At 38.9% G+C, this 27,433-nt stretch overlaps 1 pseudogene; it reads right to left on the bottom strand.

Moving 5' to 3' along the window:
- Nucleotides 1–22,749, bottom strand: LOC128572537 (RNA-binding E3 ubiquitin-protein ligase MEX3C-like; annotated as a pseudogene).
- Between the last annotated feature and the right edge of the window lie 4,684 nt (nt 22,750–27,433).

Below are 27,433 nucleotides of genomic sequence, written 5' to 3'. Positions count from 1 at the left end.
TTAAGCTTTGTGAAAGGTCTGGCAGGCAGTGGAGCTGCCTGCTTCAGGAGATGCTTTGGGCAGGTAGTTACCATATAAATAGCAGCAATGTGCAAAGATGCTCATGACCTCCTGTGAAGTGAAAGCAACACAAAGAAGTTTCTCTGATATTCCTGCAAGTGCACCTAACTGAGTTGCCATTGAATACTAATGAAGGCCAAATTTCATTTGGATGGAACTATGGTCCCTCAAGTAGAAAGCCCTAGAATAGAGCACCGAACGTCCCCAAATGCAATTCTGAGTCTGGGGCCTGTGATAGTCTTCTCCACCAAGGGAGGCAACGAGTGAGATTTTACAATTGCATTCCTGACCTACTGATCATACCTGCCTTGAACTTCTGGGCGAAATCAAAGTCAATGTAGTGGTTTTGTCCCAAATTATAACCAGTAATCTAGTAAACTGCCATAAGCCCTACTACTACCAATAAGTACTACAAATAAGTAATCATAATGCATTACAAAGTTACTTCCAATACTGCAGAATTAGGCAGAAGTTGTTGTAAAATAAAAAAACAAACAAAAAAAAACCCATTTTGTCAAAACTGGCAGTGTAAAGAAAGCAGAACTGGAAGTGCCTGAATCATCTGTAATGTCAAGTACCTTGCATAACCTCTTCCTGTGGTTAGGTTTGGGGACCCACTGTTTTGAAATCTTAGACATATACACTTTCTCATAGGCTCACACAACCTGTGACTATCTTCCCTCAGCCAACATGAACTTCAGCTTCAGCAATTCTTAGATGAGCTATGTCTCTGCGTCTACATGATAGTATTAATAATTCAAACCAAACTAATAGACAGGAGACCACTTAGGTTTCGTGTTACCACAGCAGCCTTTTATAAGTTTAAAACTTTAGCCTAACCCCAATAAAGCCTGATAACAGTCATAAGAATTCATTAGGAAGTTTACTGGAAGCTACCATTATATCCATGCCTTTATAGGTCCATATGGAGATATGGTAATATGGGGTGTGTGTGTGTGTGTGTGTGTGTGTGTGTGTGTGTGTGTGTGTGTGTGTGTGGTAAAGAGTGAATTTGGATTGTCTGGGCAAACCGCAAATGATGGCGTTCTCTTTTCATAGATCTTACTGTCATCTGCAGAAGAGGTTGTGATCATATGGAACTAGGGCAATCATGACTTCATTTTCAAAGCAAGTCATACAACCATGCTTTTGTCTTGATTTTGGAGGTGAGCTAGAGGTGGAGCCACCATTGGAAGAGCAGTAACTATTGGTACCCTTAGAAAAAGCAGGGATGTATATGGGAAGGCCAATATGGTTGCCTGTACTAACAGGGTCACTCTTAACCCTCCCAGCAAGTGGGTGTTCTGTGCTTCAGGAAATGTTGGACGAGTAGATGGCTGACTTCCTCTGCACTGAGTCTTCATGTTACCAGAGAGATCACTCTCAAAGCCAGAAAGTGGGTTAACTGGTTCAAAGGAAGTCCAGGTACTTTGAGCATTTCTTGGTAAAGAGTCAAAGGCAGGAGAATTAACTACAAGATCTCTTGAGCCTACTGACAGTAGTGTACCTCCAAACCAAAAGTTTCCTGTATGTAATGGGCTTGTTAGACTAAAGTAAGCCTGCCTATTGCTTCCAAAGTAGGAGTCTGTGGAACCATTTCCTAGAGAACTATCATTTAGATAATTAGATATCATTCTTTATGGGCTAGGAGGAAATGGACTGGAGGAGAGCCATGCAGAACCTAGAGCTTACATAGGTACTATTGTTATGGAAATCACTGAGCTTTATATAGTTTCCTGTACAACTGACAATATGCATTTTTATTTCTTCCCTTGTTCTGTCAACATTTTCCAGCATCCCAATCCCTTCAAAGACATGCTTTTTATCTCTGCATGGAGTTACTATGTATGTGGGTCTGCTTGTGAATTCTTTCATTAGTTGCTTCTTAGGGTCCAACCGCTAATCCTACCATATTATTCGGAGACCCTAACTTGGACTGTGGTTTAACCAGGAAGATTAGGACTAAATGACAATTAGTGCCAGGGCAGGACAGGGCAGGGCAGGGCAGTGCAAGGCAGGGCAGGGCCATTTTTGTTTCGAAATGCACAAATCATGGAGAAGTGCCCTGTAGCTGAGAGGATTTCGCTCTTCCTCGGCTGCAGGGACGCCTGCTTCCCGTTCAGGGTGGCGCCGGCGCCCCGCAGCTTCCGGGCCGCAGGCGTGGGGCAGCATCCCGGCCATCACGCCTGGGCATCGTCCCCTCAGTACAGCATCCGCCCGGCCAAGGCTGCAGCCGCCGCCTCCCGGGCATCGGAGTCTGAGGCGGGCAGCAGTACCGACCCAGGGACCGGTCCAGGATACACTGGGTCTGGCAGGCGGTAGCCGTGGGCGGCGACAGCAGCAGCAGCAGCAGCAGCGACAGTTCATTCTCCTCTGCTTCCTCCAGCTTCTCCTCCTCTAGCAGGTCTCGGTCCAGCTCCGCATCCTCCTCCTGCTTCTCGTCCTCCTCCAGTTCCAGCTCGGACACCTCTAGGCTCCAGGCCGGTCTGCCACGGCTAGGAGCTCCCTTAGCAGGAGTCGGTCCCACTCGCGCTCCAGGGAGGCGGCGGGGCTGCCGACCCGGGCCGAGGAGCAGCAGTGCCGCCCAGAGACTAGAGAGGGCGGGGTGGAGGGTCAGGGTTGGCAGTTCAGGGATGGACTTTCACAAAGACAAGGTCAGCTTCAAGGCAGAGGTAGGTATCCAGGTGGGTGAGTGGGGACGGCAGCGGGGCGGGGCTGCTGGAGGTGGCAGCCGCTCCCCTTTCAGGGTTTCTTTTGTTTCATGTCCTTAACCGGCCCCTAGCGCGCCTGTCCTCAGGAACATTTATTAAATAAGGTTTCTTTTCTCCAATGTATGTTTGTGTTTGCTTTATGGATCAGATGGCGATAGGAGGCTAAATATCGTTTTCTAATTTTCTGCACTATGTCATTTAATCAGAACAAAACACAATATATCATTTATCCCCATATACACACAAACACATATATCTATATATACATATACATCTGTATCCATTTATGTATATTTTCATATATTTATATATACATATTGTATCTTCTACTGACTTTTCTTTTTCAAACTGTAATGAACACAACCTCTTTTACTAAGCACTGTGAAGAAAAAATGAAAATAAAAGAGTTTTTCACTCATTGTTTTCAAAGTTTTAATACTATTCTGGAAAAAAGTAGCACTTCTGGGAAGTTGAAACAGAAAGCCCTTATTAGCATTCTGAGCAGGCATCTCAATAAGAGTCAGGCTCTGAGAATGAGCCAGGTGTCCCACATAAATCTAAATCCCTTGGCCAGGTTAGGAGACAATCGCAAGCATTTGAAGTTCTGGCCAGATAAGACTCTGCTGGTTGTTTGGAAAAAGTGCCAGACTTTGAAGGAGTCGAACCAGGACATTCCAGGCATTAATGCTTTTACTCAGGGAGAATTTATTATTTTAAATTGTGTGTGACACACTGTGCTGAGAGTAAAATTAAAAATTAATAAAGCATACTTGCCCAGAAAACACATTTTGATCAGATGCTCGGAATTCAAGCATTTGGTACAGCCATTTTAGTGAGTTTTATTATATCATTGTGTTTTAATTAGTATTTCTGTAATGACTAATGGTATTGAAAATATATTTTGTGCAAATTGGCAAATTTTATTTTTTATTCGGAAAAATGTCTATTCAAATCCTTTGCCCATTTTTAACTGGTAAACTCCTGTCTTATTAGTGACCTATAAAAGTTGTTTATATATTTTGGTTCCCAGACACTAATCGGATACATGATGATGATGATGATGATTATTATTTTGCAGGGTTTTTTGGCCAGGGCTGGGTTTGAACCCACCACCTCTGGTGTATGGGGTTAGTGCCCTACTCCTTTAAGCCACAGGCACCACCCTCTGACACATAATTTAAAATATTACTTCTCTTTTTTTTTTTTTTTTTGTAGAGACAGAGTCTCACTTTATGGCCCTCGGTAGAGTGCCATGGCCTCACACAGCTCACAGCAACCTCCAACTCCTGGGCTTAAGCGATGCTCTTGCCTCAGCATCCCGAGTAGCTGGGACTACAGGAGCCCGCCACAACACCCAGCTATTTTTTTTTTTGGTTGCAGTTCGGCCGGGGCCGGGTTTGAACCCGCCACCCTTGGCATATGAGCCCGGTGCCCTACCAACTGAGCCACAGGCACCGCCCAGTAGTTTAACTTTTCATATTTACCATGATGTTTTTTGAACAATTTTTTTTTCCAGTTTGAAGTACAATTCCCTTTTTTTCTTCTTCATTATGCTTTTCTTATATTAATCTTTATTAAACTCAAGGTCACAAAAATTTACTCTTATGTTTGTCCAAAAAATTGTGTAGTTTAGCTTTTACATTTAGGTACACAATCTATTTTAGTATTTTCGTGTGGATGTGGATCACATTAGGGGTACAACTTCGTCCTTTTGCACATGAATATATAATTTTCCCAGCATCATTTGTTGAAAAGCAAAATTAACTTTACCCCAGATTATTCTTTATTAAGGAATCTTCTTTTATGTCGGTCGACATGAAACCATCCGTATGCTTGTATCATATTGTTTTATTTCTGTAACATTACAGTAATAAATATTATCAGGATGTAAGTTACTAAGCATTATTTTTCAAAATTGTGTATATTTAATTTTCTTTGTCCACATGGATTCTATAGAGAGCTTGCCAAATTCTATTAAAGAAAAATGACTTTGAAATTTTCATTGACTTTGTAGTTTAACCTGTGCATTGTCATCTTAATATTTAGTAGTATCCTTTAATATTGGATGTTTCCTAATTTATTCCATTCTATTTTGATATTTAAGTATTTTAAATGATTTTAGTTATAAACTACTTGAATTTATTTTGTTAAACTTATTCCTAAATAATTCCTTTTTGTGATACTATTGTTAATAATTTTTTCTTAAGTCAATTTATTTTGTTGACTACTGTTATATAAAAGTACTATTTAATTTAGTATGTGGAAGTTGTATCTGTGACATTGATTAAATTGTGTATTAGCGTGAATAATTTTTAGTAAATTCCCTACATATTTTGAACATTATGGCAATAAAAGTCATTTCAATTTTTTACTCCAGAAGATTTTATTTTAATTTGTTTTTGTGTACAATATTTTCACTAATACACGCAGAACAATGTTGAACAGAATGCTAAGGGTAGATATTCATGTCTTGATTTTATACTTACAGATGAAGCTCTCAACATTTCACCATGAGCTGCAGGTTTTACACAGTCTTTCAACAGGTCTCAGATATTCTCTAGCACTCAACAATGTGTTTTATCCTGGAAAGGTGTTAGAATTGTCAAACATTTTCTATTTAAAATATCACCTTCTTTCTTTCATTCTAGAAATACTAAATAATACATTGGTTGAATTTTTTCATTTTAATCTAACATTGCCACTGTGAAAAAATTCTAATTGTTCATGGTACATATTAATTTTTTTGTCTTTTTTTTTTATTGTTGGGGATTCATTGAGGGTACAATAAGCCACGTTACACTGATTGCAATTGTTAGGTAAAGTCCCTCTTGCAATCATGTCTTGCCCCCATAAAGTGTGACACACACCAAGGCCCCACCCACCTCCCTCCTTCCCTCTTTCTGTTCCCCCCCCCCGTAACCATAATTGTCATTAATTGTCCTCATATCAAAATTGAGTACATAGGATTCATGCTTCTCCGTTCTTGTGATGCTTTACTAAGAATATTTTATATGTTGCTTTTATATGTTGTTGGTTCAGTTTGCTAGTATTTTTGAGGATTCTACATTTATATGGAATGTTGGTTCATAGCCTTTCTTACTTGTGATGATTTGTCACAGTGTCAATATGGTTATATTGGCTAAGAGATGAATTTAAAAATGTTCCTCTTTTATTGCAGCAAGGTTTTGTGAGAATTTGGGATTAATTTTCAGAAAATGTTGACTGGGTTTACAATATAAGCAATTTAACATTAGACTTTTTGCGGGGGGACAGAGCCCAAGCAAATCTCTTGCCTCAGCCTCCAGAGTAGCTAGGACTATAGGCGCCCGTCACAAAGCCTAGCTATTTTTAGAGACAGTGTCTCACTCTTGCTCTTTCATTTTTTTATATGCCTATTATTACTTACTATGTGTAATCAATCTTTTCATTTCACTTTCACAGTCTTTGCCTATTGAGACTTTTATTTCTATTTTTATAGTATTTTATGGAAATTAACACTCTTTTCACTTGACATGGAATAATCTTGAATGAAAATGTATAATGAGGCAAAATTTTTCCCATTTGTTAGGATAAATAATATAACATAATATAATTTTGTTACTAAATATTCATATTTACTGTATGAGATACATGAGTTATCAAATACAAAGAAAATTAGTGAAATTGCCATTTTAGTTTTGAATTTATAAATAATATTTAGATAAGATACAACAAAAAAATTTTAATAAGAATACAAAATAATTTATTTGGAAAATGATATGAACAAAAATAATTTGACAGAGTAGTTTAATGTTTAGCACATAAAATGTATTAGACATTATTCTAATATTAAATATTTTACAGGTTTAATATATAAGCATAAAATGAATAATCTAAAAGTTCATTTAAAAAACTCATACCATTTTAAAAACTGTGTTTGTAACTGAAATATATTAATTATGAATATTTGTTTGCAGTGGAGACAAGATGGTTGACTGAAGCCAGCTTTCCACAGAAGCTCCCATCCAGAAGGAGAGTTAAAGGACAAAAATTTAGCAAGTAACCTGGTGGATTTGAGCAGCACCAAGAGAGAAGTTTGAAGAATGCACATCAACCCTGCTGAGGTGAGCTGTGACAACAAGAATATAAAAAAAAGGTACAAAATCCATCACCAAGCAGATGGGAGTCCCCTCCCCCATGAGAACTGCACGGAGTGCCCCACAAACAAATGGACAGAGTTCAAAGGTCCTCCCACTCCACTCCACGGGAGAGACCCTCTAAAAACTGGACCTGCCTCCCCTACTAGGGTGCAATGGCATTCTCCTGCCAGACATAAAACTGTATAAAACTGCATATATTCTCTACCTTCAAATCTGATCTCCCAGCACTCCCTCCACTCTCACTCTGAGGTCTGGAGGCCTGTCCCCAAGGAGTTCAGATTCTTGGGTGATTTCTCAAGGGGTGTGGACAGTGCCTAAACTGCAGCTGGTCAGTGCTGACTCTGGGGCATGGGAGCGAGGAGAGGATGGTCAGCTGAGAGGGAACCTCACAAGAGCTGCAGTTCCCTGAGACTTGGAGCAGCAGCCGTCTTTTAGCAGTAATATGGCCAGGCATAAAACTGTGTAAAACTGTATATATTCTCTACCTGCAACTCTGAGCTCCCAGCACTCCTCTCTACTCTCACTCTGAGGTTTGTAAGCCTGTCCCCCAGAAGTCCAGATTCTTGGGTAATTTTTCAAGGGGTGTGGACAGTGCCTAAACTGCATCTGGTCAGTGCTGACTCTGGGGCACTGGAGCGAAGAGAGGATGGTCGGCTGAGTGGGAACCACACCACAGCAGCAGTTCCCTGAGGCTCGGAGCAACAGCTGTCTTTTAGCAGCAATATGGCTCACTCCCGATATTCTAAAGCCACACCCCCTGTCTCCCTGGGCAACCAGAGGAGGCCGGCAACAACACGTGAGTAAAGGATTTGACTGAGGCGGTAGGACTCATAGACCCGGGAAGCTTCCAGGGTGGGGCTGACCCAGAGGATTGCTTTACTGAGCCTAAGACGCACCTGGCACTCAGGGGATCATCAGCCTATACACAAAGGAAGGCAGGAGGATAGAACTGACAGGTAACCTAATACAAACCTGCAGAAGCAAAGATAGGGCTTTGGAACTCAAAACAGCATCTCTTCTGCAGGGGAATTTAGCAGTTCTGTTCGGTTCTGTCAGTAACATCAATCAGGGGCAGGGCTGGACCTGAGTAAACACTCCCCAACCTTCACCAAGCGCCCAAGGCTGTCAGGCCTCACCTCCTCCTGCTAGATAGAGGCAGAGCACAGAGGCCTGGCAGATTTCCTTGTGATTCAGGCAGGTGCAAACGCCTGGAGTATCTGCCCACTACAGGCAACTGGGTCAGCCAACTACAGGGCCAACAATTACTGGGTGTGACAGAGGTGCAAGGTGGGGAAGGAGGCATCAACCTTCCCAGACTGATCTATTTGCTGGATGGCTCCTCCTGACTCCACACAGCACTGGAACAAGCTATATCAGAGTAGTCACCAGACCCATGTGATCCGGTACCCAGAGACCTCTTAAACTCTCCCAAGCAAGACATGTGCTGACTAAGACAATTGATTTTGACCTTTTGAACAGAGCCAATCACCTGAGGACTATTCAGGTGGTGCCCTGGATATGTGGTTGTAGGAAGGTTTGATTTTCCTTTTCTAATTGTTGCTTGTGGTGGGTGGGGTGACTTAATTGCTGGTATTTCTCCACAGCTGAGACTTCAACCCAGAGTAACTGTTTCACTAGGGCTGAACAGAAACCAACTGAAAACAAGACAGAACAACTTAGCCCCACCACACCAAACAGGGCCCCAGTTTCTCAGGCCACAGCACTGTACGGGTCCTCAACAAAGCTCCAGGGGAAAAATCAAAAGGAGTAAAACAATCATGGGGCGGAATCAGCGGAAAAACTCTGGTAACATGAATAACCAGAATAGGTCAAGCCCCCCAAGGAAAGATATGACAGATGTAATTGAATATCCCATTCATAAAGAACTGGCTGAGATGTCAGAATTCTTAGAAAAGCAACACAAGAATGGAGAAGCATGAATCCTATGTACTCAATTTTGATATGAGGACAATTAGTGCCACACTTTCCGACAAAGTTTTAATAACCAGAATCCACAGAGAACTCAAATGTCTAAGCAAGAAAAGAACAAGTGATCCCATCGCAGACTGGGCAAGGGATTTGAAGAGAAACTTCTCTGAAGAAGACAGGCACACGGCCTACAGACATATGAAAAAATGCTCATCATCTTTAATCATCAGAGAAATCCAAATCAAAACTTCTTTGAGATATCATCTAACTCCAGTAACACTAGCCTATATCACAAAATCCCAAGACCAGAGATGTTGGCGTGGATGTGGAGAAAATGGAACACTTCTACACTGCTGGTGGGAATGCAAATTAATGCATTCCTTTTGGAAAGAGGTATGGAGAAAACTTAGAGATCTAAAAATAGATCTGCCATTCAATCCTATAATTCCTCTACTAGGCATATACCCAGAAGACCAAAAATCTCATCACAACAACGATATTTGTACTAGAATGTTTATTGCAGCCCTATTCATAATTGCTAAGTCATGGAAAAAGCCCAAGTGCCCATTGACCCACGAATAGATTAATAAATTGTGGCATATGTACACCATGGAATATTATTCAGCCTTAAAGAAAGATGAAGACTTTACCTCTTTTATGTTTATATGGATGGAGCTGGAACATATTCTTCTTAGTAAGGTATCCCAAGAATGGAATAAAAAGTATCCAATGCACTCAGCCCTACTATGAAACTAATTTATGGCTTTCACATGAAAGCTATAACCCAGTTACAACCTAAGAATAGGGAGAAGGGGGAAAAGGGGAAGGAGGTGGGAGGTGGACAGAGGGAGGGGGATTGATGGGATTACACCTGTGGTGCATCTTACAAGGGTATATTTGAAACTTAGTAAATGTGAAATGTAAATGTCTTAGAACAATAACTAAGAAAATGCCAGGAAAGCTATGTTAACCAGTGTGATGAAAATGTATCAAAAGGTCTATGAAGCTAGTGTATGGTGTCCCATGATCACATTAATGTACACGGCTATGATTTAATAAAAATATAAGTAAAAATAAAAAATAATAATAAAATTAAAAATATATATTTGTTGAATACAGGTGCTATTTTGATCTATGTTTACTTTGTCAGACGATTAAATCAAGATCCTTAACAAATTTATCACTTCACATATGGGTGTCAAAAACTTTAAAATCTACTCTTTTACCAATTTTATAATATATAATGCATCATTATTTAATTATAGTCAACATTCTTTGCAATAGATCAATAAATTGTGTTTCTCCAGTCAAACTGATACTTGATACCTTTTGATCAACATGTACCTTTTCTCCATTTACCTGAGGCTCTGACACATTTTCACATGTATTAGATAACATTAAATTATACATATTATAGACAGCAACTGTGCTTGTATTCAACAAGTAAATTATTATGATAATGGTAAATAATTTTCTTTAAAAAGATTCATTAAATAGGCATTGAATGGGTAGTATTTTTACCTAATAAACAAAGGATATCTGCTATTTTTAAGTACTAGACACAAGCATTTTAAATGGAAAGATTTTAGTTCCAAAATATTATTACTGATTTCATGACAGCAGAAATCCATCAGGGGATATTTTCTAGGCATTTTAAATGACAATAGAAATTTGTGACTATACTGTAACCAATAAGTAATATCTAGCCTCACTGAAAATATTATTAATTTTAAAAAATTAACTTCTGGATTAAACAGAAGATGCAAACTAAGATTATTATTAATTTTATAGAGTCATAGAATGGTTAATGGAGGAAGTGGATGATTAAAGCTAAGAACCTGAATTCAAATTCAGTGTTCTCACCCTCTGGGCTGAGGTCACTGCATGATGGAGCAGTGGACTTTGTCCAGTTGGGACACTATAAAATATACCTGAACATAGGATAAAAAAATAAACTAAATTCAGGTAAATAATGTTTCTATTACCAGCTTAATGCTATAGAAAAATACTAATTCTGGCAGTATACAGGTACTGTTCTCTGCGTTCAAATAAAATCAATTCATAAACATTTGCAAAACACAAAATATTTTTACTACTAGAATACTGAACTCTACATATTATTATTACATTGTATTTTGGGGGACAAATGTATTCTAAATTACATAAAGTGAGAATGTAGGTGATAATGTTCACGCCTCAGAAAATATATGTAAAATATTTTCATAATGTGTTCTCTGTTGATATTTGTCGTTTGAGGGAAGATACAAAATATTCTAAAGCCTTTTAATACAAAAAGCTAAAGTTCTCCAAAAGTAACAAGCAACCTTACAATAATGTTTAGAATTGAAAGAAAAATTGACAACTTCCCAGGTACAGAAGTAAACAAAAAACAATTGAGAAATTGAACTAACATGTAAGTGCCTCTTCTTACATATGGCTGATTACATCCAATGTAAGAGGAGTAAATGCTTTTAGTAAATGCTTTTGGCAATTTAGACAACCCATTAGACAATACGAGTAGTCTAAATTGCCAAAAATCTAATGAAAAGAAGAAAAAGACATAAATGGACTACAGACATCCCAAATGTGATATATGTCATAAATGAGAACTAAATGATAATTTATGTTTCACACAGTTATAGGACCTGGACTTAAAAGGTCATTACAATGAGGAAAAATATTTTTAAAAGACAAAATAATTTGAAAAGAAAACTATAAACTTTATTTAGACAAGCCATATTTAGAAAAGACCCAAATGTAAAGTAAACAATTAAAAATATAATTAATCTACTGAATACACATGTGGGTAAAACATTAAAGTAAACTGAGCTATGAGAGGATGATTTATGTACAACACAGAAAAAAATTTATTCAAATAACACAAAAGGAGAAAAAGTAATAGAAAACACAAATGTAATTATATATATGAGGAATAGAATCAAGAGAACAAAAAAATCTGTTTTTATCACAGAATATATTCAAAAAATTAAAGGCAGAATTGAAAGATTGGTGACTATAAACTTCTAAAATTAAAAACCAGACATGAATTATTAAATTTATGCTTATAGTTTGTCACAAAGAGAAAAAATAAAAAAAAATACTTAAAAGAGAAATAGCCTTGGCCTGTAATCCTAGGACCCTGGGAGACCCAGGCATGTGGATTGCCTGAGCTCACAGGTTCAAGACCAGCCTGAGCAAGAACAAGACCCCCGTCTCTAAAAATAGCCGGGAGTTGTGGTGGGAGACTCCAGTCCCAGCTACTTAGGAGGCTGAAGCAAGAAAATCACTTGAGCTGAAGAGTTTGAGTTGGCTGTGAGCTATGACACTATAGAACTCTAATAAGGGTGATAAAATAAGACTCTGTCTCAAAAAAAAAAAAGAAAGAAAGAAAGAAAAAGAAATAGCCTTGCTATATATACTATGTCAAATAGACTATAACAATGAATATGAGTGAAAGACAAACATAATTTACCATAAGTGCAAAATTGTCACAACTTTATAGAGCATAATGAAAAATAAATATTAACAAAGCTGAGAGAAATTACTATTAAAGCTAAAAATGAATTAGCTAAATTAATTTTAACAAAAATAATTAAAAAAAAACATTGAGTGATTTTTCTTATTCATGAGGGCTTCTCGAGAGTGCATTTCAAGAAGAAAGAAGTGGTTATGCATATAAAGTGAGGCAGAAAATTGATTTGGGATTATCAAACCTCTGGTAGAAAATAAACTAGTGAAACCCAATACTCCTTTGCATTACAAAATTCAAATGTATCTAAAAATAATAGAATTGTAATTCCACACGATATATTATTCACACAAAAAGTCCTTTGCTACTGGACTATTTTTTTAAAATTCAGAATATTAAGGGGGTACTAATGTTTCAGGTTACATGGATGACTTTAGTAATGCTTAAGTCCCAGCTAACGGTATGCCTGTCACCCAAACTGTGCTCATTAGGTAGTAGTTTCCCTTCCCCTCATTCTACCACGTGGTTGCTTTCCACTGAGTTTTCTTCCCTCTGTGCACATGTGTGCTTGTCAGTCAGCTCCAATTTAATACTGAGTAGTTGTGGTGGTTGTTTTTCCATTCTTGAGATACTTCAACCAGCAGGGTGGTCTCTAGTTTCATATAGATTGTTTCAAAAGGTATGAATTCATCTTTTCTTTTTTTTTTTTTTTTTTTTTTTTAATAGTTAAAAGGTAATCTCCTTTTTTTTTTTTTTCTTTTTTTTTTTTATTGTTGGGGATTCATTGAGGGTACAATAAGCCAGTTACACTGATTGCAATTGCTAGGTAAAGTCCCTCTTGCAATCATGTCCTGCCCCCATAAAGTGTGACACACACTAAGGCCCCACCCCACTCCCTCCCTCTCTCTTTCTGCTTCCCCCCCCATAACCTTAATTGTCATTAATTGTCCTCATATCAAGATTGAGTACATAGGATTCATGCTTCTCCATTCTTGTGATGCTTTACTAAGAATAAAGTCTTCCACTTCCATCCAGGTTAATATGAAGGATGTAAAGTCTCCATTTTTTTTAATGGCTGAATAGTATTCCATGGTATACATATACCACAGCTTGTTAATCCATTCCTGGGTTGGTGGGCATTTAGGCTGTTTCCACATTTTGGCGATTGTAAATTGAGCTGCAATAAACAGTCTAGTACAAGTGTCCTTATGATAAAAGGATTTTTTTCCTTCTGGGTAGATGCCCAGTAATGGGATTGCAGGATCGAATGGGAGGTCTAGGTTGAGTGCTTTGAGGTTTCTCCATACTTCCTTCCAGAAAGGTTGTACTAGTTTGCAGTCCCACCAGCAGTGTAAAAGTGTTCCCTTCTCTCCACATCCACGCCAGCATCTGCAGTTTTGAGATTTTGTGATGTGGGCCATTCTCTCTGGGGTTAGATGATATCTCAGGGATGTTTTGATTTGCATTTCTCTAATATATAGAGATGATGAACATTTTTTCATGTGTCTGTTAGCCATTCGTCTGTCGTCTTTAGAGAAAGTTCTATTCATGTCTCTTGCCCATTGATATAAGGGATTGTTGGCTTTTTTCATGTGGATTAATTTGAGTTCTCTATAGATCCTGGTTATCAAGCTTTTGTCTGATTGAAAATATGCAAATATCCTTTCCCATTGTGTGGGTTGTCTCTTTGCTTTGGTTATCGTCACCTTAGCTGTACAGAAGCTTTTCAGTTTAATGAAGTCCCATTTGTTTATTTTTGTTGTTGTTGCAATTGCCATGGCAGTCTTCTTCATGAAGTCTTCCCCCAGGCCAATATCTTCCAGTGTTTTTCCTATGCTTTCTTTGAGGATTTTTATTGTTTCGTGCCTTAAATTTAAGTCCTTTATCCATCTTGAATCAATTTTTGTGAGTGGGGAAAGGTGTGGGTCCAGTTTCAGTCTTTTACACGCAGACATCCAATTCTCCCAACACCATTTATTGAATAGGGAGTCTTTTCCCCAAGGTAAGTTCTTGTTTGGTTTATCGAAGATTAGGTGGTTGTAAGATGTTAGTTTCATTTCTTGGTGTTCAATTCGATTCCAAGTGTCTATGTCTCTGTTTTTGTGCCAGTACCAAGCTGTCTTGAGCACTATGGCTTTGTAGTACAGACTAAAATCTGGTATGCTGATGCCCCCAGCTTTATTTTTGTTACTAAGAACTGCCTTAGCTATACGGGGTTTTTTCCGGTTCCATACAAAACGCAGAATCATTTTTTCCAAATCTTGAAAATACGATGTAGGTACTTTGATAGGAATGGCATTGAATAGGTAGATTGCTTTGGGAAGTATAGACATTTTAACAATGTTGATTCTTCCCATCCATGAGCATGGTATGTTCTTCCATTTGTTAATATCCTCTGCTATTTCCTTTCTGAGGAGTTCATAGTTTTCTTTATAGAGGTCCTTCACCTCCTTCGTTAGGTATATTCCTAGGTATTTCATTTTCTTTGAAACTATGGTGAAGGGAGTTGTGTCCTTAATTAGCTTCTCCTCTTGACTGTTATTGGTGTATACAAAGGCTACTGACTTGTGGACATTGATTTTATATCCTGAAACATTACTGTATTTTTTGATGACTTCTAGGAGTCTTGTGGTTGAGTCTTTGGGGTTCTCTAAGTATAAGATCATGTCGTCAGCAAAGAGGGAGAGTTTGACCTCCTCTGCTCCCATTTGGATTCCCTTTATTTCCTTGTCTTGCCTAATTGTATTGGCTAGAACTTCCAGCACTATGTTGAATAGTAAAGGTGACAGAGGACAACCTTGTCTGGTTCCAGTTCTAAGAGGAAAAGCTTTCAGTTTTACTCCATTCAGTAAAATATTGGCTGTGGGTTTGTCATAGATAGCTTCAATCAGTTTTAGAAATGTGCCACCTATGCCTATACTCTTCAGTGTTCTAATTAGAAAAGGATGCTGGATTTTATCAAATGCTTTTTCTGCATCTATTGAGAGGATCATGTGATCTTTATTTTTGCCTCTGTTAATATGGTGGATAACGTTTATGGACTTGCGTATGTTGAACCAGCCTTGCATCCCTGGGATGAAGCCTGCTTGATCATGATGAATGACTTTTTTGATGATAAGCTGTAATCTATTGGCTAGGATTTTGTTGAGAATTTTTCCATCTATATTCATGAGTGAGATTGGTCTGAAATTCTCCTTTTTGTTTGGGTCTTTTCCTGGTTTTGGTATCAGGGTGATGTTTGCTTCATAGAATGTGTTGGGGAAGATTCCTTCTTCCTCAATTTTTTGGAATAATTTCTGCAGTACAGGAATAAGCTCTTCCTTGAAGGTTTGATAGAATTCTGGAGTGAAGCCATCTGGACCAGGGCATTTTTTAGTTGGAAGCTTTTTTATTGTTTCTTTGATCTCAGTGCTTGAAATTGGTCTGTTCAGGAGGTCTATTTCTTCCTGGCCAAGTCTAGGGAGAGGGTGTGATTCCAAATATTGATCCATTTCCTTCACATTGTCAAATTTCTGGGCATACAGTTTCTGGTAGTATTCAGAGATGATCTCTTGTATCTCTGTGGGATCAGTTGTTATTTCCCCTTTATCATTTCTGATTGAGGTTACTAGAGATTTTACTTTTCTATTTCTAGTTAGTCTGGCCAATGGTTTATCTATTTTATTTATTTTTTCAAAAAACCAACTCCTTGTTTCATTAATTTTCTGAATGATTCTTTCATTTTCAATTTCATTGATCTCTGATTTGATTTTGGAGATTTCTTTTCTTCTACTGAGTTTAGGCTTAGATTGTTCTTCTTTTTCCAATTCCATAAGGTCTCTTGTGAGATTGTTGATGTGCTCTCTGTCTGTTTTTCGAATGTAGGCATCTAAAGCGATGAATTTTCCTCTCAAAACTGCTTTTGCAGTATCCCACAGGTTTTGGTAGCTTGTGTCTTCATTATTGTTATGCTTAAGGAAGTTAGTGATTTCCTGTTTGATTTCTTCCTTCACCCATCTGTTATTCAACAGAAGATTGTTTAATTTCCATGCCTTTGGATGGGTCGAGCATTTTTGTTAGAGTTGAGTTCCACCTTTAGTGCCTTATGGTCTGAAAAGATACAAGGTAAAATTTCAATTCTTTTGATTCTGTTGATATTTGTTTTGTGTCCCAGGATATGATCAATTTTGGAGAATGTTCCATGGGGTGATGAGAAGAATGTATATTCTTTATCTTTGGGGTGGAGTGTTCTATATGCGTCTATCAAGCATAATTGTTCTAGGGTCTCATTTAAATCTCTTATATCTTTGTTTAATTTCTGATTAGAGGATCTGTCCAGCTCTGTAAGAGGTGTGTTAAAGTCCCCTGTTATGATGGTATTATCAGATATCATATTGCTCAGACTGAGTAAGGTCTGTTTCAAGAATCTGGGAGCATTTAAATTTGGTGCATAGATATTTAGAATTGAAATGTCTTCTTGTTGTAGTTTTCCCTTGACCAATATAAAGTGACCATCTTTGTCTTTTTTGACTTTAGTTGCTTTAAATCCACATGTATCTGAAAATAAGATTGCAACTCCTCTTTTCTTCTGAATTCCATTTGCCTGAAAAATTGTCTTCCAACCCTTGACTCGGAGCTTTAATTTGTCTTTTGAAGCCAGGTGTGTTTCTTGCAGACAGCAAATGGATGGCTTGTGTTTTTTAATCCAGTCAGCCAATCTATGTCTCTTCAGTGGGGAATTCAAGCCATTAACATTTATGGAGATAATTGATAAGTGTGGTAGTATTCTATTCGTCTTATTTGGTGAGAGTCCATTGCTTAGTTTTATCTTTTGCATCAGTGTGGAGGTTAGGTTCTGTCCTTTGTTTTCTGAGTTCTTACTTTGCTGCTGATCCATTGTGGTGGTCAGTGTGCAGAACAGGTTGAAGTATTCCCTGTAGAGCTGGTCTTGTTGTGGTGAATTTCCTCAATGTTTGTATATCCGTAAATGATTTGATTTCTCCATCAATTTTGAAGCTTAGCTTAGCAGGGTACAGAATTCTGGGCTGAAAATTGTTCTGTTTAAGTAGATTAAAGGTAGATGACCATTGTCTTCTTGCTTGGAAAGTTTCATTAGAGAAGTCTGAGGTCACTCTGATGGATTTGCCCCTGTAGGTCAACTGGCGCTTACTCCTGGCAGCTTGCAGAATCTTTTCTTTTGTCTTGATTTTGGACAGGTTCATCACAATGTGTCTTGGAGAAGCTCGGTTAGAGTTGAGGCGACCTGGGGTCCGATATCCCTCTGAAAGCAGTGTGTCAGAATCTTTGGTGATGTTTGGGAAATTTTCTTTTATAATATTCTCTAGTATGGCTTCCATTCCTCTGGGGCATTCTTCTTCCCCTTCTGGAATTCCTATAACTCGTATGTTGGAACGTTTCATAAAGTCCCATAATTCTGACAGTGAACGTTCTGCTTTCTCTCTCTTCTTTTCTGCCTCTTTTACTATCTGAGTTATCTCAAAAACTTTGTCTTCTACCTCTGAAATTCTTTCTTCTGCATGGTCTAACCTGTTGCTGATACTTTCCATTGCATCTTTAAGTTCCCTGATTGACTGTTTCATTTCCTTCAGCTCTGCTATATCCTTTTTATATTCTTCATATCGTTCATCTCTGATTTGATTCTGTTTTTGGATTTCCTTTTGGTTATTTTCCACTTTATTAGCAGTTTCCTTCATTGTTTCCATCATTTCTTTCATTGTTTTCAACATGTGTATTCTAAATTCCCTTTCTGTCATTCCTAACATTTCTGTATAGGTGGAATCCTCTGCAGTAGCTACCTCATGGTCCCTTGGCGGGGTTGTTCTGGACTGGTTCTTCATGTTGCCTGGAGTTTTCTGCTGATTCTTCCTCATGAGTGATTTCTTTTATCTGTTTCCTTGCCCTAATTTTCCTTTCACTTCCTCTTGCTCTTTAAGTTCTTGTGCCTGTGGACTAAGGGTTACAGGACCAGAAAGGTGAGAAGGTTGAAGAGCAAAAAAGGGATGAAAGAAAGGATGACCGAGTGATAAGAAAAAAAAGAAAGATAGAGAAAGGAGAGGGGGTAGGGATAAGGAATATTGACAAAAAGAAGAGAGGCACAGAAAGAGGGAGACAGGGCAATATAGGTGTACAGTAGGGTACTTTGACACAACCTTAAAAAACCCCACCTTCTGGGGGTTGGGTGCCCAGTTGGGTGGTTCCCTTGAGGTCAGCAGCTCTTTGCTAACCTGGTCAGACACAGTACCCCACCTCCACCAAGTAGAGAGGAAAGACAAAAATGCTATAAATCAAACCAAAACAAGCAAACAGAAAACTTTATGGCGATAAAATTGGGTGAAAAACCAAGTGATAGCGGTAGAAACACTAGCAAAAATGAAGTTGTAGTTATTAAAAAAGGCAGCAATGGGAAATTATAATTAAACTAGAAAAATTGAGAAAGAAAAAGGGATCTGTATGGAAAAGATTGAAATTAAGAGAGAAAAGAACATCAACAACGTCAAAATAAACAAACAAAAAAACCCAACCAAACAAAAAAAAAAAAAGAAAAAAAAATACACAACCAAAAACAAAGCAGTTTGTATATGTTGTTGAATATTGTCTGGGCAACACGTGGTCTTTTGGGGTATGAGATGTTAGTCAGAGTTCTGATACGACTGGAGGCTGCTGATTTCTCAAACCCCAGCAGGTAGACACCCTAAATCTCTCTTCAGCCCACTTAAAAGGCACTTTGAACTTGTAAACTTGCTGAGCAGAAGCTTTCCCAGCTTTCTCGCTGGAATCGCTGCTGAAGTGGCTATCCACTTACTCAGTGTGCCAAAACCGGTCTCACTCTGCCCCTGAGGGTTAGGGCTGCAAGGCGGCTCAGACCCCACCCTTAGGCTACTTGGTTGCTGGGTTACCAGCTCCCACCCGTTTCTAGCTCTGCTACCCTGAGGGCGGAGCTTGCCGGGGCAGATCACTGACAATGGATCCGTGTGACCCACCGCCAAACACTATTAGCTCCGTCTGGCTCAGCGGCTCAGACTGGGGCCCTAGACAACGGCCAAAGTTCTCCGCACTCCCACTCAGGCCTTCCCCAAGGCAGTTCAACTCAGTGCCAAGTCCAAGGACATCAAAAGAGTCCACAGGTAAGGCCTTTCTGGTTTGCAGTCTCGCTGCTACTGAACTTACAGTTGTGGGCGGGTTTAGACGGGTTGAACACACGCGACCACTTGCCGGTTTTCCACTGTTTTAGTCCTCCTCTTGGGGTCCAGAAGTCTCTCGCTGACTCCCTGTATCCTCATAGGAGTGATGATAGGCAGTTCCCACCAGCCAGAGATGCCTGGAGTCCTATCTCCCCAGACTCACGGTCCCCAGATGCAAGGAAGCTGTTACTCGGCTGCCATCTTGCTCCGCCCCTCGAATTCATCTTTTCTTAGAGTAGTATTTAGTGTTGTTCATGTACCACATTTTCTTAATCCTTACTTGAATAATTTAATTAAGAACAGAAGAATTTTCAGATTTTTTTTCCCAACACTGTCATTAACAAGGATGGAATTTTGGTGGTATATTTTTCAGAATATAGATTATTCTTTTGTCAGAAGTGATCTGTATGAAAGGACAGACAGTAGCATAGAGATTGGCCACAACATTCTGAATATCTAGGATGACTGGGTTGTAATCCCACAACATTGCTGAGGAGAATGAGATAATAATGTCCACCAAGTACAGGAACACAAAACAGCTCACCAGCAACAGGATGATCTGGGTAGCCCTTTTCTCTGCAAAAGCTCTTGTGGAGAGGTTGGTGCTGTGAAGGTGCTGGGATCGTTGCTGATGCTTTAGCAAGAGAATGACCATGTATGTACTTGAGAGCAGCATCATTCCTACAAAGAAGACATTCTGGGATAATGTGAGAATAAAAGCTAGACCCCTGATGATGGAGTTCATTGGAGAAAGTGAGCAGTATGTACCTACTTTGAGTAGATTGGTCTGTGTCATGTTGGACAAAGCTACTGTATATAAGAGTAGGATACTGCTAGAAGACAAATTGAGGGACCAATAAAATAATAAAATATGGAAAATGTAATTTGCAAATTTGTGTTTAAATCTTGCCAACCAGGAGGTGCTGGGACTGATGGTGATGGCCTGTAGCATGTTCAGGAGGCAGGTGGTACAGATGGAGAGGCCCTTCATCACATTGCTCAGGTAAAGCAAAGCCTTACATTTAAAGTCATTCTGAAAATTCAGTGACTCAAACAGATCTGAGGACAAAATATGCACTACAGAGAGGAGCCTCACCATGTGGATGAAGGCCAAGTGACAGGTGATCAGGTCAGTGGGCTTAAGCCAGCAATCCTTAAAATTTCTGAAAATGAGGAAGAAAAGGAGAAAGGTATTGGCTGAGACTCCAATTCCAGCTTGGAAAAAAAAGGCATTTGTCCCTGATAACATAAGTGGAAAGTTTGTTCTTCTTAATGGCAAAGAGAAATTATATTCTGTACAACTGAAAAAAGATAACAAAAGACCTCACATCATTAATGTTCATTCTTCAGTGATGAAAATCATCACAAATTATCTTCAAATATATTTTACCTTTTATTATTGATAAACTCTGTCTCATAAATTCTAATCATCTAATATCTGCATTATTTTCTACACAAAAATTTAAAAATACATACATACACACATACACACACATCTATACACACAAACACATACACAATCTTGCCCTTATATGATGCACACTATGTATACTCTCATTATATGTGGGCTTCCTTGTTCCCAATCACATTGTAGTCTTACATTATCTCATTTTATATTTATTAAACACATTGATGCTATGATCATAGAAACTTAATTATGTGTCCATGGGTCTCTCCCAGTTTAGTTTCTATCTCAGTGATCCCTATGTAAACTCTCTATATCACAGCTGAGGATTAATCCATCACTAAATTGTCTATAGGATAAATACTACTTGTAATCAGTTTATGACCACAGAGTTGCCTTAAAATAATCACGTTGATTCTTTTCTTGAAATTATACTCAACACAGCACCCCTTCTCATGCCTTGAAAAATACTTAGGTCTTCAATAATACTTTTCCTCAAGTTTCACTATGATATCTACAATATCAGAACGTCTCGCATAATTTTGCTGAACAACTTTGCTGTTACTGTTTCATGTTATTAGTCAGTATACAGATATCAGTGTTTTATCAATTTATTTTGATTCAGTGATTAGAAAAAGTCAGCTTGATAATACATGAAAATGGGGAAAGTAATGTTTAATAAGATTCTTCCAAGATGAAAGTGTGTCCAATTATATTTTGAAATTACTTGTCACTATACTATTGATAATTATTCACAGATGTAATATATTACGTGTATTACATATATATTATATCCATATACAGTTATTGTGATAGAATTTCTGACCCATACTTAAAAGTTAATAGATGAAGTAGAACATTGGTCTAAAATGCCTTGAAATGCTTGAGTTTATAAAAGACACGATGTATAGTTGAAATGGTTGTTAATCTAACTCTAAAAGCTTAAGCTAGTGAAGGGACACATTCATCCTGACTGCCATATAGTTGCACTAACATGCATCTTCACCATCAGCACAGGTGGGTTCTGTTTTCATGATGGAACCAGAAAAAATACCAGGATTGACTTTAAAGGCTTGATTGTATCCATACTTTGAGGATGGTAGTCTAAGTCCAGTAAAATGATATTTGGACTGAATAATAAAATACATGCAATTATTTATTAACTATGTATCTATATATTTTGTTAATATAACACATGGAATACAAGAGAGAAAATTAGATAAATTGACATGGGTAAGAATGTTATCATTTTCTTCTCATACCTCAAGATAAATTCAGCTTACCCCACGAATCTTCACGCCTCTCTCTGAAAATGACCATCACACACTGAATAATTCTTGATGTGCAGAAACATCAGGACCAGTCTTTCTCCAACAAAGCTCATGAGGTCACTGGTGCTGAGGCTAGACAAGAAGACACCATGGTTACCAGGAATGAGAATTGGCAGCTAACAAACAATTGGGAGGCTGTGGCCCGGCACCTGGAGGGAGTCCACCAGCATGTATATGCCTGTCAAGATGCTGTTAGGCCTAGACTAAGGTGGAAAAATACCAGTTAACTCCTGGCAAATTTCTGGGCCGCAAGCTCTCAACAAAATGGAGTGAGTCTGGTTCACTCCCAAGATAGATGGGAAAGTATTACTTGATTTCTTACTTGACTCACTCACTCCCTGGGAAATAGACCAGGAAGTACCAACTGTCCCCCCACTGACCTTTAAATAATAACAGGTGGGGAAATTACTGAAACAAAGATATATGGGGAGAAAGTACTAAAACAAAGATGTATGGCTAACTGCACAGTTCTGCTTCTGTACACTGCTTGCTTACCAACCTGGGTGCAGCTGGGCAGCCTGCATGCCAACCAGGATGCAGACCAGGCCTTAAAAACCAGACCCCTTAAGCAAATGGGGCTGCTCTCCCAACCCCTGTGTTGGGTGTGAGGCAGTTTTCGGCTGGCTTTTAAATAAAGGACTCTTTTGTTAATTCCAAGTGATGGCATGGTCTTTGAGAATTCTTGGGCACAACAATTTCCTCCACCAACTTGGGAAGCTGTCTCCTGCAAGTCCTAATTTTAGCCTGAAGGCAGCTGTGACTTCTATCTGAAGACCTCAGATGGATACAAATAGTAGCTGACTTTCTTCAATCAGGCCAGGGATAGTAAAAGAGTGGAGAGGGATGGGGATGAAGAGACTAACCAAACTTTTAATAACTCCCTACTGTTTACAGAATACACTTTGACACTCCAGATTTCACAATCTCAATCTAACTTGTAGTTATCATCTAGGAGAAGAGGGAGCAGAACATGATGGCAAGAGTGCACAAGAGAGCCAACAGGAGAGGATGGGATCAAAACGCAGGTCTTTACTTTCCATCCAAAAACGTTCCACAACAAAACCAGCTGCAAGTGAACAGTTTCAAATTCGGGTGAATGTGGGCACCTGGCTGTTGGCTTAGTGGAAAAAGCAAAAGAAAAACCTGCTCTGACACAGCTCTCCTGGGTCCTGCCCTTACCGTGCAGAAAGTGTTCAGCCTCCCGCAGGTCTTGTTCCTTCTCCCTCAGCAGTTTGGCCACCGCCACCAACTCAAGCCTCCTGACCTCGGCCACCAACTCAAGCTTAAGACCCTGCCAGGCGCTCGAAGAAGGTCCGCAGAGCTGTCGTGCCACTGTCAAACAGCTCCTCCAGAGGCCGACCCGCAGCCCGGCGGGCCCAGAGGCCTGGGGCAGCGCCCCACAGCAGCCACCCGCAGCGCTAGCTTGAGAGCGGAGGAACTTCAGGACAGGAAGTTCCAGGCAGAGCTGGTGTCCCGACACCAAACCCAGCCCAGAAATAGGGGCGAGAGCAGACAAGGCTCACCCAGCACTGGCGCTGTGTTAAAGGGCTGCCAGAAGTTTTGGCAGGAACTTATGGCTAAGAGGCAGGAAGCAGTAGGGTTCCCGGCTGCCCAAACGTGTGCCCCAGTATAAAACAGTGGGGGCGGGGCCGTCATCCCATACCCGCGGGGGACATCGGGCTCCTCCTTTAAACACTTCAGCACAAGTGACCTTGCGGTCATTGGGCTGAAAAGGGAAAGCAGCAAGTTGACGCTGGTGGCTGTGAGGATGTTTCCCAGCAGAGAATGAGACCTTCAAGAACCAGTGCGGTGGCAGAGGTCACAGCCACAGAAGTCGTCTGTCCTCAATGCCGGCCTGGCCATTACAGCCAGTGTCAGGAAGATCAATCTTGTGTATGTTTGTTCCTTTTCCTATTATTCTGCTCATGTTTCTCTTTTCAACAGTGGGTCAGCTTCATTTTATCCCTGACGTGACGAGTGTATTCTAAGGCAACCCAATAAATTTGCAAAATCTGCGTTCCTGCCCTGCCTCCGCGGCGTAATTGATTTGACCTGCATGTTCCTTCTCCCAGTTTTCGCTAGCTGCTTTTTAAAGAGATTGAGTGAATCTGTGTTAAACTACAGTACAACAAAACCTTCAGAGACACGTGTCCGGTGGCCCAAGCTCCAGTCCCTTTGCAAAAAAACTGCACATAGCAGATATGTGCTGTGAATACTGAAGTTTATTGTGGCATAACGCTTTAGTAATGGAGTTGATGGAGTTAACACAAGCAAGGCAGTCTTGGGAATGTAAGGGCTGAGCACTCAGTGTGAGAATTACTTATCGCCTGGTTTCGGAAGTATCTATTAAGAGATGATGTGTTGAGAGAAATGACATATTGAAAGAGCTTATGAATTACTTTAAAAAAATCAAATGATAAAACATGGGAGCTCTTAACCATGTTAAAATAGCCTTCCACCATCCAATCGAAACTAGGTGGTTATGTATAAAAATATTAGAAAATGAGTTTGTGTTGCCTGTATTCATGACTTAGCATTACATACAAATGCAGAGTGATGACGGAAGAATAAAATAATTCACCAAATTACAGAAAGCAAAAATAATTTTGCTACTTAAAAGCTCCACCGAATTACCTCACAGTATTTTATTTTGTGTATTCAAGCTACACTACTTATAAATTTGTTGTAAGATAGTGGTTGAAATCCATTTTAATTCTGATCTGAGTATAAAACAGGACAGGTCTTAGAAACAACTATTTCCCAATTCTAACCTCACCTTTGAATTTTTTTTTAACAATAAAAATGGTTGGAGTCTTTTGAATTCAACATGATAAATCTTTCACCTGAATCCTCAAAACATATGGTACTTAAGAATATATTTTATAAGGCTGCACAATATTCCATGAAAAAAATAATCACCCACACTCCCATAAGAAAGATATAACACAACTACAGCCCAAGATGAAAGGGGGAAGAGGAATGGGAGAAGGGAAGGGTGGATAGTGGAGGGAGGGTAATGTCTGGGACCACACCTATGGTGCATTTTGCAAGGATACATGTCAAGTCTATTACATGTAGAGTATAAACATCTTAACACAATAATTAAGAAAGTGAGATGAAGGCTATGTTAATACCAGTTTGATGTGGGCATTCCAAATGGTATATAAAACCAGCACATGATTAAATTTTTTTTTTTTTTTGGACAGGGCTTGCTTTGAACCCACCACCTCCAGTATATGGAGCCAGTGCCCTACTCCTTGAGCCACAGGCACCGCCCAGAGCTATGATTAATTTAAAGGAATATATTTTATTATTTATAAATGTGAAAAATTATAATAAACAATACCCCAGATAACAATGTAAACAAAAATTTTGTTTCATTTATTTCTGTTTTAGAAATTTAATTTATCTCAATCCTCAGAATGCAACAATTTCTAATTGTTAATAACATACATATGCACCCAATGTCCTTTGTTGTTTAATTAAAATTTCCAATAAATTTTGTATCTTGTATTATTATTTGGTGAGTCTGGCAAATCCACTATGAAAGAATCACTGGAGTTTCAATAATATGGTGCCCACTTGTGACAAATGATATAGAGGAAAAACCAGAGAGATAACTGATAGGTGGATCAAATACCAAAAAGAATTGCGTTCGTTCTATCTTAAACAATAAAATTTTAAGAAATCAGAAAGCACATCTGAGCTCTCACTGTGAAGAGTGACAACTTGACCTGCATGTTCCAGCTCACAGTTTTCGCTAGGTACTTTTTAAAGAGGTTGAGTGAATCTGTGTTAAACTACAGCACAACAAAACCTTTAGAGACACGCGTCCAGTGGCCCAAGCCCCAGTCCCTTTGCAAAAAATCTGCACATAGAAGATATGTGCTGGGAATACTAAAGTTTATTGTGGCATAATGCTTTACCAATGGGGTTGCTAATGCTGAAGGTGAAGCCCCTGAGCACTCTCAGAAGACAGATTAAAAAGAACAAGGGACAGATAATGCATATCAATCCATTCTCTTTATTCTGGCTGTCACTTTGGACTATTTTGAATGTTGTAAGCCCAATGTTCCTGCATAATCACGCATAAGGGTGGGAGAAATATCAATATTAAAATAACCAGTGAAAATGATCATTTAAAAATCTGTGAGCTTAGATGAGACTTTCAAAGAAAAGAAAAGGAGTACAGTGAAATGAAAAAGTCATTAAAACAAACTGAGTGGTTATTTTGCCTGTAAGTAATATGTTCTTTGAAGAAAATAATTTGGAAAGGCCTCTTTCCCAGTCTTTTCCATGATATATGATTTTTAGAGTAGTGCTATTTTATTTCTGATAAATTATGGTTTCACTTTGTGATCACGTATGGTGATCTTAGCACTCATTTGACAATAAACTGTACATGATGAGTATCTCCAATGTTTTATTTTATTAACCGAAAGTGTCATTTTCATCATAAATTTCACTATATTATTAGCAGCATTATGGTTATGATAGGTCATTAATGATATAAAATGATTTTGACAATTTCAGTGAGACGATGAGAGTGATTTGGTTGATTTAGTACCATCGGTGCCAACAAAAATAAATCACCTGGAAAATTCAGGAAAGTGAACCCCTTTCCCACCAAGAATAAATCAATGAAAGGATCATTATGAAAAGCACAAATGTCATGGAACTATGGTAGCATCCAGTAGCAGTGAGGGACTGCAGTGTATTTACCATTTTTTGTGATTTAACTGAGTGTAGGCAGCACAAAGCTGTTGACAAGACTATCCACAATCTCACACATGTAATTGTGAGGACTTCAGAGAAAAAGTATGAGTAGCAGAAGTGTCACTGCAAATGTCATAGACAAAAATGAGAAAAGAGCAGGAGCTTGATTACAAATCAAATGGTATAAATTTTGGCAAATTCTAATATTGATCTGTGAAAATGTGTTCTGTTGACCATCAGAATCAGGAGAACACTAGGAAAGCATCAATCTAAATTCTGAGGAGGTAATGACAGGCATCCCAGTGCATCACTCTGTTTGGAAGATGAGGGTCATAGCAATTGGGTAAAATAATAAAGTTTGAGGGAAGTGGAGAAAGTGTCCTCTGTGCTCCAGGTGTCCCGATCAGGTTCACTGGGTCCCTGAATTACCTGACCTTACCCTACTAGATTTATGAAATACATAATGTTACTATAATTTAATACAAACTTAAA

This window comes from Nycticebus coucang, chromosome 20 (assembly GCF_027406575.1).
Source record: "Nycticebus coucang isolate mNycCou1 chromosome 20, mNycCou1.pri, whole genome shotgun sequence".
Lineage (NCBI taxonomy): Eukaryota > Metazoa > Chordata > Mammalia > Primates > Lorisidae > Nycticebus > Nycticebus coucang.
This window is presented reverse-complemented; position numbering and strand designations above follow the sequence as displayed.